Here is a 12092-nt window from a genome sequence, read left to right on the forward strand (position 1 = left end):
ACTATGCAAAATTGGATTTAAAGCTATCACCAAAGAAACACAGGATGGCTGGACATTAAAACTAAAATCAAGTGAAGAAAGAGCCTATGTACTCTGCTGCTATGGACTTCATGTCAAGATAACCCAAGAAACCACCACTATATTGGGTTGAATCCCCATGTCAAACTTATAGGAAGATATTGACAAGAACTGCCCAAAAGGAGCAGAGCAAGGCTAAGTTGAGTAGAAATTCTGCATTATTAGCACATGATAGTTTCCTTCAAAGCTCAGCACATGCATCAAATGTAAACACATGCTTCTAAATAAACTTTTCCTGATCCATTCAAGTGTTAATGCCTCTTCTCTATCCCACTGAAATTATTTTGTTCTTTTTTGTTTTGCACAGGCTTTAGGTGTATATATTATATGTTTCATATATGAACATGTTGTTTCTCCCAGTAGAATGAAAATTCTCTGAAGGCAAGGGTTATATCATTTTTTGTTTTGTGATTTTTGTGGCTAGCACAGTTCTTAGAACATAATAGGGACTTCATAAATGCTTGTGGATTAATTAATTGATGAGGGCAGGAACTCTCAGACACAAAATATATCTCTTCTGAATAAATGAAGCAATTTAGTGAACCTGAATCTTTAAAATGTAATTGTGAAATTAAATGTTAGTTATTGTTGTTTTTATTTGGATTTTAAATTGTCATTTATGAACCTCTTAAGAGGTTTAGACTTTGGCAAAAAGTCTGTATTCATGGCTACAGACCAAGGGAAACAAGAATAAACAAATGATTTACTTACTTTTGTATTCAAATTATTCAGGTTAATCATTTGTTTATTTTAACCATGGTCTTTTGCCTGACTTACTCATTGTTGCTCAGCACCACCTCAAAATATGTTTGAATTTTTATAGGCAAACATGAATTTCTTAAGTCTTTTTATTTCAATGCAGAGCAAAAATTTATGCAAGAAGCTCCTGAATTGACACTTGCTAAGGGTCTGTCTCAAACTACCAAACAAGCTAGCAATGAGCTAATAACATGATTCATTACTTTACTAATTCTTATTTCCTGTTCTTGGACTTTAGCAATAACATTTTTATAAGCACAGTCAAATCGAATTAGATTGTAAAATTTTGCCTGTCTAATTTACTTTGAGTTGTTTATATATGCTGCGTAAGGGACTTGGAAGAAGTGATGCTGTTGCTTGTGGTCTATTAAGATGGATTCGGGATAATTGATATAACATGAAAAGGTCCAACATGGCTACAGTTTTTCATAGCTAATTTAAGATTTACATAGATTAAGCATTAGGATAAAACGAATTGGTGACACTGATTCCCCTTACTCAATATTTTGTCCTTAATTAGCCTTTCTAAAATCTAAAGTAAGATGGGACAAGACACTTGTTCTCTGGGAATTCAGTAATTCCAGCAGTTTGGTTCTGAAAAAAAAATAAAACATTTCCTCATAACATAGTTTTCACAGGCCTGAAAATTAAAGTTCTTGTATTTGAGAAAAATATGGACTATTTTCCCCCCTTTCTGTTATAGTCAGAAAATTGGTGTCTCTTGTAAGGAACAAATTAGGAACAATATAAAGCTCTTTGCAATTCTTAAAATATCAGCTATTATTATTACCATTAATATTATTATTTACTTGAATTCAACATCAATGAGAGGTATCATAGTATAGGGTATAGCAGACTGGCCTCAAAACCATAAAGGCCCAGGATCAGGTCCCATCTCCGATCATACTGGGGATATGTGATTTTAACTAAGTCATTTAATTGTTCAGTGCTCCAGAACATTCTCTAAAATTAGGCACTGTAGAGAAGGGACCTACATTAATAAGCGAGTTTTCTCACCTGAGACATCTCTGCATCAAAGAAACTCCTATCCTTATCCATCACTATTCAAGAAACACAATACTCCACTACACTTTCCTATTTTTGTGGTGACAACACCATCCTCCTTGTTGCTCAGCCTCTAAAACATAAAGTCACCTTTCCCTTCTCTCTCCCCTTTATTTCCCATAACCAAATTGTTAATTGTCAAGACCTGTAGATTTGGTCTCCAAAGTATGCCCACCTACATTTTGTCTCCACCACTGCAGTTATATGGCTACCATTCTGTTAAAGCCCTCATTACCTCTTGGTTTGGAATAACCTCATAACCACTCTCCCATCTTTAGTATTTCATTTCTCTAATCCATTCTTCATCCAGTTGCCAAAATAATCTTCTTAATTTACAGATCTGATCTTGTCATTGGCTCAACCACTTACAGAATTGTCCAGTGTTCTCTGTTGTATTCTGAATATGAATTCCATAGTTGGACACTGAAGGCTTTTAGCAATTTTTCCACTCTTATTTCATTCTTCTCCCTGTCATGTACTATATGCTCCACTCAAAAGAAAAATCTGTTTCTTGATCTTGTTTTGACTTCCCCCTATGGATTAGGGTAAGTCAACCCCTATGTCTGAAACAGACATCCTTTAAAGCTCTTCCTACTGAAATCTTTCTCTTTCTTCAAGAACCATGCCAGATGCTACTTCCCCTATGAAATTCTTCCCTAATCACTCTTTTTTATGTTTCTTATAGGTCCTTCCTCTATCCTGATTACATTTTACCTTATCCTACTATTATCCCTGTTACTAGAAAGATTTTATCCTTCCTATTAGACTGTAAGCTACTCAAGGCAGGCAATATTTTGTTTTTCATCTTTCAATCTTGCACAGACCCAAGGATGGTAAATGCATTCCACATAGAAGATGCTGTGTAAATGTTTTTTGAATCGAATGGTTATAGAATAGTATCCTGAAATGCATGGGACTAGTGTAAGGAGAGCATTCTGCAAGGAATACTTTTGGTAAGAAGTAGCATATTATTAGCCAATCCCTCATGAAGTATTTAAGTGTCTATCATGTGCTAAGCACCAGGGATTCAAGGCAAAAATGAAATAGTACTGTCCTTAATGAGCTTATATTCTTATGTGCATATGCATATGCCCAGGATCACATAGCTGAGGAAGATTAGGAAGAGCTTCTTGTACAAGTTGGGGCTTGACATAAACTTAAAAGGAAGCTAGAGATTTTAAGGGATGAAGGTAGAAGATACATTATTTACAAAGTCATGGAGAGGGGATGCCATGTGTGAAGAACAGTAAGACGACCATTTTAGATGAGTGAGTGAAGGGAAGAAATCTGTAATAAAGTTGTAATCTGTAATAAGTAATAAGTAAATAAGTAATCTGTAATAAGAAATCTGTAATAAGCTTGGATAACTTAGGATAAAGTTGTGAAGAACTTTAAAAGCCAATAGAGAAGAGTATATCTTATTCCTTATCCCACAAAGCCACCGGAGCTTATTAAGCAGGGGAATATTACTGGTCAGACCTGTGCTAAAAGAAAATGACTTCAGATGATAAATGATGAATTGTAGTGGGGAGAGACTAGAGGAAGGGAGATCATTAAGAGACTGTTATAATAGTCCAACTATAGTTGGCAGAGCACTGACTTAGCAGTAAAAATTGATGGTGATGATAATTTATATAGCATTTTACCGTTTGTAAAGTGAGATCTTTTCATTTGATCCTCACAACAATCCTGTGAGGTAGATGCTATTATTATCATCTCCATAGAGGCTGACAAAGCATTAAATGGCTTGCCCAGGATCACATAACTAGTGACAGGATTTGAAATCAGGTTTTTAAGTGACTTGCCTAGGTTCACACAGCTAAAATGTCAGGATTTCAACCCAGGTTTTCCTTTCTCCAAGGTTCCATCTACTGTACCATCTATCTGCTTGAATTCAAATCTTAATGCTTCCGTACCTGTACAAATTTGGGCAAATGCCTTGGGTCTAGATCTCTTCAACTGCAAAAATACATGGATTAGATTAGATGGCTCTACAGTCCCAGATCTCTCCAATCTTATGAATATTCTGGAAACAATCCTTTTGGAAAAATTCGGTTGATAGTTTTTAATTTTGGGGATCACAGCCTTGATGATTGTTTCAATTGGTTTTGACATTGAAACTATGTTTAAAATGAAGAAAATGCTTGGAAATATCCTCAATTCATGCAGAAATGATTCAGAGTTTAGAAAACTTCTTTTTACCAATGCTCACTCCCCTATATAATAATGCTTCTCAGTTTGCTACAATATAATTATATATGAAAAGATAAATCCAAGAAAGCAATACAAGTTTTCTTTTTCTATGATATCAAGTAGTGTTACTCAAAGAGAAAGAGTTTTTAGGGACATATTGCCATAAGAAGGTTGAGTATTTTTTGCATTACACTCTTATTTAAAGAAAATATAGAACTGCATTCCAAGAGAGGCAGTGTGGTTTGCCTTTGCAGACAGAATGGGCTACATTTAAATTCTACCTCTAAAATACCAATTAATCAACAATCATTTATTGAGTGCTTACTATATGCACTATACTAAAAACTAGAAAGCCAAAGAAATTTAAAAACATGGTTCCTGCCTTTTTGGAACCCAAATTCTAATGGGAGAAGCAATATGCAAACAACTCCACACATGCAAGTAATAGACTAGTTCAGTTACCATAGTAACCCCTCAGTGCCTCAGGTAATGCTCTCGAAGTTACAAAGGGGTTAGTGCCCTGACTGTTTTTATGGAGGGATTTTCCAGTTTCCTATATCAATGAAATCACAAGATCCATTTTACATACTGCTGCTATTTCTTACTTATATTTAGACTATGTCTACACACAAGCACGTCATTTCTGTCTCATGTTATGACCAATACATTTTCTTGAAAAGCAGCTATTCTAGACATGGCTTTTTTGCTACTAGTTTTCTAGCATCTGAGGTCATTAAGTGATATCAGAGGTCTCCCACTTATCTTCACCCTCCACGTGTAGTGTATTTTTTTCCCCTGGCATGAGGGTGTTAGGGAATTATAATAAGACAGAGAAGTTGAGGGAAGAATACTTAATTCCTATTTTCCTTCGCTTGCTAGACGTGTGGAGATTGTATCTTTCTTTTTTTAAATGTAACAGAGTGGATTCTCGTCTTTGTAATCTCACAGACAACACTAAACAGGATCTTAGCAATCATGTGGTCCAATCCTTTCATTTTATAGTTGAGAAAATCAAGGCCTTGAAGAGATAAAATAATTTGTCCAAAGAAGTAGCAGAGAGAGGAGTCAAATCCCAATCCTCTCTGTGTGCCTTTCTCTCTTCCACATTACCTCTTACATAACTCTGCGTGAAAGTTCTTTTAGCACTCTATAAAATAAAAATTTGGCCCAGTTTTCTGAACCCGTTTTCATATATCTTCTGAATAGTCATTCCTTTCATTCAACAACATTCCACTGCATCCTAACATTACCAAGAGGGAAGAATAAAAAACTAATCCAGGATTAGCTTCTTCCCTGATTACTAGAGCAGACAAATACTAACCTTCATTTTTTCATCATTCTAGGCCCCATATAGATATTTTTTTCAAGTTTGCTCACACCCATCAACCCCCATACACAATTGCCTTTCATTCATGTTAGTTGGGAAGCACCAGGCGGAAGTGTTTTTTTTTTTCCTTAACATATCATAAAATGCGTTTAAAATAGCAACAAATCAAATTGAAAAATCCAGTATGCTACATTTATACATAAAATATGCTCACATATTATAATTTGGATTTCTACCTTACTGCAAAAAGTACTGATAAAACATTCATTCATTTATTCATTCACAGGATGTGTATCATGAGCAAGGCACTCTGCTATATTCAAAAAATGGAAAGAATAAGACAACTAACTGGTCCACAGGATTAATTTAGCAGCAAGGAGCAGGTGCAAAATTTACCAAGTTTTTTGTTTTCCTTCTCTGTTATCTATGAGCAGTACTCCAAGATAGAGCTTTAATTTGTATATTGGAATTATGCTACAGAATATGTTATATAAACATTGCGTGTTTGGGAGCTCCCAAAGGCTTACAACTGGAAGAAATTTAAAGATTATTTAATCCAACTTTCCTAAATTTTTTTTACATATGAAAATCTGAATCCCCAGTAGGCTAAGTGGCTTGCCTAAGGCTGTTATGCAGCTAAACTAGCCAGTTTCAGTACAGTAAGCAGAGTGGAAAACTGCTTGTTTTTCTCTAATTACAGATATTGGAGAAAAAGAGCTTTATATTCTAGCCATCCCTAAAAATTCTAAATTTTTAACTATTTACCTTACTAAATTATCTAAAACAAATTACCTTAGGTATAAACAACCATCAATATACAATTCCTATACTAAAACAGTGCTGGAACAGATGTTTTTCTTTCTGGAGAGGAATTTATTAACCACAAAGACCTTGCCCAAGACCACCCAACTCATTTGAATGAGGTGTCTGTGTTGGAATTCAAGTGAGAAGCCAGCATTTACTTAGGAAACCAAACATCCCACATCAAGTATTCTTTCTAATTGTGTAAATACTAAATTGATTCAGTTTGTCAAAGTCAACTAATACTGTTTTTAAAGTGAGCTCAAAATGTTTCAGGTCCCAGGAGAAAAATGACTTTGGAAGAAGGCTTTCCTTTGAAAATGATGGAAGACAGGGATAGAGTGTGGACTTTTAAATATTCATGCTTATTCACAAAGAGGGTCTTGTCCAGATGCTGAGGCAGAGGGGAGTGGAAGCTTCTGAAAAGGGGATTCATCCATGGAACAAAAGCATCAACCTCTGCCCTTATTAAAGCGCCATGGGATTTATTTTTTTTTAACATCATTCTTTTAACAGATGGGATCCCAGTCGTACATCTTATCTCCAGGAAAGTACCTCCATCCAAATGCTATGATTGAATAATAAGCACTTAGTACTGCAGCAATAATAAGAATGAAATGTATTTATCATTCCTCCTTTATCCCTCCAAAAAGGAACCCCCCAGAATCTCTAATTATTTGGTTAATTCAAACTTTCTCAATGTCAAGTCCAATTTCATGTGCTCCAGGGTTTGTTATTTAGCATCTGAATTGTTTCATGTTTTTCATGAAATTTCTCAAAGCTACTGCTTCCAATTGTAGGTTTAATGCAAGCACCAACTTAACACATGAAGCTTTTCTTGATTTTTCCCTCTTTCTATCTACTTTGTTTCTTTCATTTATGTTTCTTTTATATATGCTCATCCATATACTTGCTATCTCCTACATTAAAATGCCAATTCTCTGCAAGTAAAATTTTTTTCTTCCTTTATTATTCTTATATTTCCAGGTTCTAGCATGAAGGCTGACACATAGCTATTTGTTAAATGCTTGTTGATTGGATTCTCTTCCTTTTTTCACATTAAACTTAGGATAAATGTCAATGTTTCAGCATTCTTAATAGGCCTAGGGATTTGCATCTTTATTTCTTTCTTTTTCTAGATTTTTACAATGCACTAAACTAGTCAAATTAGAAATGGGTGTCATATTCTTAATAATCACAGCTACTGGGGAGACTGAGGTAGTCAAATCTCAAGAGATCTGGGCTGAAGTAGACTAAGCCCAGATTAAATTTGGCATTAGTATGGTAAAGCTCTGGAAGTGGGGGCCACTAGTCGCCTAAGAAAAGGGAACTGATCCAGGCACAAACAGAGGAGGTCAAAGCTTCCACGCTGATCACTAGTTGGGCCCATGGGTAGCTCTTACACTTTTGGTGTGGTTGAAATAGTGTGAACTAGTCTTTAAAAAAAAAATTTTTTTTGGTTAGAGAGTTGTTGAACAAGAAATAAAAGGAAACAGTACATTGGCTCTAGTCACTTAGTTGATAACTTTACCTGCCTTTCTATTTATTATTGCATTGAAAATGGACTCCAATCAAAGATCTTGATAAAAATCTAATCTTATTTAAAACTCAGGCACATTATTCATCTTTCTGCAGAAAAGGAATGAATCCCCTGGCCCCAGATGCCAAGATGCCTATTTAAAAATAACTTGACATTGAGAAATCAGTTCCTTCCTACCTGTCTCTATTACTATAGAAAATCCTAACTATATATTTTTAAGCTACACAGTTCTGTAGCATTTATTTAGCAGCTTACAGAAGGAAAAAAATATTCCTAACAGCTCTCAATATATTCAGAATCTTATCATTTTATAATATAGATTTTTTAAATGTTCCTTTAATTACAAAATTACAAAATTTTGCTTTAGTGAGAAATAAGAATTTAGCCTAAAATCTGCTGTTCTTTGCATTACAATAGTGTTACTAATTTATGAGCTCTAAGTAGTGTTTCAAGGAATATTGATAAGTTTTCAGTGATCCATTACCACATTCAGTTTTCCTTGGGACCAGCAATAATTAATCAACCAGTGACTACTACAGGAAGATCACTATGTTAGATGTTGGGACACATTTAAATAAAGTTTACAGATGATATGGTCCTAGTCCTTGTGGGAATGATAATTTTGTACAGAACAAGGGGAAAGTACTATACAACGTCAAGTGTTGAAGGTGTGGTTTGGGGATCAGGGATAACTTCATGAGACATTTAATATCTGTGTTGGGTTTTAAAGTTTGGAAAGGTGAAGAGGGAAAAAGATGCTTCAGGCATAAGGAAAGAAGGAAGAGAGCAGTCTACTGGTTGCTGCATGAAATGTATGGAGGTCATTCCATCTTCTATAAGGCTAGAAAATTAGGGTGGGTGGTACCAGATCATTGAAAGCTTTTAATTCCAAGAAAAGGACTTTGCACAGGGAAGGAAATATGGAGCCACTGATGATTTTTTCCAAGCAGAAGAATGACACGATCATCATATCCATAACAGGAAGGATTTTTTTAACAGCAGTATGAAGGATCAACCACTTGATTAAACTGCATCTGGATTGCTGTGCTGAGTTCTTGGCACCAGATTTTAGGTAGAATTTTGAGAAGCTAGAGAGAATTCAGAGGAATATAGACACAATAATGAAGAACCTCTAATTTGTCTCAAATAAGGACCAGTTTAAGAAACTGGGAGTGTTTGTCTGAAGAAGAGAAGATTTAGGAGGGACACAATAGACATCTTCAAGTACATAAAAAAGTTGTTGTGTAGAAGAGAGATTATACTAGCTCTGTTCGGGTCTACAGGGCAGAACTAGAAGCAATGATTGAAGAATGGATGCAAAAGAGGCAAATTTAATTGTGATCTAAAGATCAGTTTCCTAGTGACTAGAATTATCTCAAACTGCAGTGCTTTCTTTCCTAGGAGATAATGCATTTTGTTTCAGTGAAGTTTTTCAAGCAGTCTTTATGACTTCTTGTTTGGCTACATTCTAGAGGAAATAATTTTTTAGTTGTAAGTTGAGATATCCTTATTGTCCCTTTAAAGTCTGAAATCCTGTAATTTCATAATTCTTAAGGACCCCCCCCCAAAAAAGAACATCTTATACAGACACATAACAGAACCAAATGTATAATTATTCAGTGTGAGATTGCTAAATGCCTCCATTTTATATGAAGACATATAGATTTAAATTATTATGTCTGTGTCCAAGTCCACTTGATATATTCATCAATCCCAAATGCATAGCTCCTGGGTTAGAGTTAAGGATAAGTCTAGATGGATCAATTTCTTATTTTCAATAACAGAACTATGATAGAAAATAAACGACTAACAGCAAAAAAAATGAGAATTTCCATTTTTATTATGAAGGTCCAAAGTGACAGCATACTGTGAAAGTTTTAGGTTCTCATTGATCAGATTTCAAGAGACCACAGACTACAGCATTCCAAGCACTTTAATTTTTGACAGAGCAAAAAACAAAATGATAAAGATGTTTGTTTGTTTTTTGAGTAGAGGGGATGTGTGTGTGTGTATGTGTGTGTGTGTATTTTTTTTGGCAGGTATTCAACAGGCAAAATGAATACTGATGATCTTAAAAACTCCTAATACTCATTTGGACACTCATAGGAAACTGTTATGTCTCTTCTCTGCAAATGAAGTTAATGAACATACTTGTAAAGTACGTATACTACATAATGTATTATGTTCATTCATCATCATTGCTTTCTTCTCCCACGATGCCTTTCAGTCTTTACCCATATCTCCTGACTTCAGCTAAAAAGAAATGATGGTCTGAGGTAAATATCAGAAAGACTATGTTGAATCCTGCCATTGTTTTTCCCAACTGTATATTTCATGAAAGCATAAGACGTTGAAGAGTTGGGGGAAATCTAAGAAAGACACTAATATTAATGGATATAGCCACTACTCAGGAACTGCACAGTCTACACATGCTGTGTTCAATTAAAGGATTTGGTTTACTAAAATCATTGTGGTAACAATGTTCTTGTTGCAACAAAATAGGACCTTTTTTCCCTGAAGTTTCTCTTGCAACCTGTCCTTTCAATTACACATATTCGGCGATGTTACAAATAAGAGTTAGTTGCAGTTTATACCCCAATATATTCTGGGCCTGCAGAAGCTCATGTCTCTTACAGATGCAACTTGGTTCATCTGAATGATCCTCAAAAGAACAATATGAACTAGAAACTCATAGAGTTTGTGCTTAAAATTTATAAAATTAAACCTGCTGCAAACAGGTAATACAGGGAGGCATGCTTGCAATCTCTGGATTCAATCAGAAACAATGCATAAAAAAGCACAGAGCCTTCTCAACATGTAACGATGGGTTCCTTTTAACGCTTCATTAAACAAGATCCGATGTGATGCACATTAGAACTTTGAAGCACGTCTCACTTAATTCTACAAGGCCTGGGACACAGGACGATGCCAGAACTTCATTCATCATCTTGCCTGTTGACAAAAGGAACAATAACTGGTCATCACTGATCAATGGAATGCCTTCTCCTAGTTATTTTTCCCCCAAGAAAAGAGGTGTCAACATAAAAGCAAATGTTTCAGTGCTCGATTTGTTCTTGCATTGTAAAATTGCTGCTTTTTCACATTCATTTGTACATTTAATTAATAGTTACTAAGTGCCTACTATGTGCAATGCACTGGGGGAGACACAAAGAAAAATAAGATAATATCTGTCCACAGGGGGCTTACAATCTATCAGGACAATCTGTCTCCTCCAGTTCAATAGAAATATTATGTTATACTTTTTGCTTATCTATGATCACTCTATTTTACTTATAGCAATTTTCTTCTCCATAGTCATCAATGTGCCTACCAATAGTAATTCTAGACTCTGATAATATGGAAAAATCAGGCATAACATAATAGTGTAGGAAGCTGCTCTACTCAGACAGCATCCCAGGTACAACCTGTAGAAAGGACAGAATAACATTGTCCCTCCACTCCTACATCCCACCATATACATTCATTCCAGGGCATCTTTCTCTATAGGGCATATTTTCATATACTGACATGATGTTGGAGAACTAACATTTCAAAGAAGTTCAAAAATAGCCACAAAATTTTGCATCTTTAATATTGTTTTGTTGTTCAGTTGGCTCTTCAAAACCTTGAGGACCATATCACGCTGATGTTGTGGGGTTTTTCCAGCAAAGACACTAGAATGGCTTGCCACTTCTTTGTCCAATGAATTAAGGAATACAGAGGTTAAATGACTTACCTAACATAACACAGCTATTCAATGTCTGAGGCCAGTTTCAAACTCTATCTTCCTGACTCCAAGCATGACACTTTATCCACTGGGCCACCTAGCTACTTCTTAGGTAAGTAACTTGCCTAGGATAATACAGCTAGTAAATGTCTGAGGTCACATTTGAACTCCGGGTCAGCATTCTTACCCAATGATCCCTAACCCTCTCAAAATCTTCAAGTCTTTAATATACCTGAATCCAAATAAAGTCTTTCTCTTAAGTGAAAATGAAACACATATATTTGGCTATCAAGATTTAAAAGCCCAATACCCTTTCTGTTCCTTTTCACATCTTAAATATATAACAATCCAACACCTTAAAGCAGCTTAATTTATTCCCACTGTCTATATTCTACCTTTGGAGGTGGGGAGAGTAAACATATATGTTTTCTCAATTGAAATAATAGCATCATAATAGTTTATAAATATGTATGTATGTGTGTGTGTACAAAACAATATAGACTATGCTTTTTGAAAGCATATACAACCTTGTCTTGTAATTCAAATGAAAATACAGGCTTTATGGCTAGTTTTTTGATATAAAAGCATCTATTCCATTAAAT

At 35.1% G+C, this 12092-nt stretch overlaps 1 protein-coding gene across 8 annotated transcripts in view; it reads right to left on the reverse strand.

Moving 5' to 3' along the window:
* Positions 1-12092, reverse strand: part of SCAF8 (SR-related CTD associated factor 8) — a 252202-nt gene that overhangs the window by 58111 nt on the left and 181999 nt on the right. For 2 of the 8 annotated variants that reach the window (XR_012489157.1, XM_074309463.1), the window contains one exon: positions 9585-10715. The exons of the other annotated variants lie outside the window; for them this stretch is intronic. The gene's annotated coding sequence lies outside the window, so the exon portion shown is untranslated. Of the gene's footprint in view, positions 1-9584; positions 10716-12092 lie in introns of those variants that run through there. 8 annotated transcript variants of the gene reach the window in all.

Source organism: Sminthopsis crassicaudata, chromosome 4, assembly GCF_048593235.1.
Source record: "Sminthopsis crassicaudata isolate SCR6 chromosome 4, ASM4859323v1, whole genome shotgun sequence".
Taxonomy (NCBI): domain Eukaryota; kingdom Metazoa; phylum Chordata; class Mammalia; order Dasyuromorphia; family Dasyuridae; genus Sminthopsis; species Sminthopsis crassicaudata.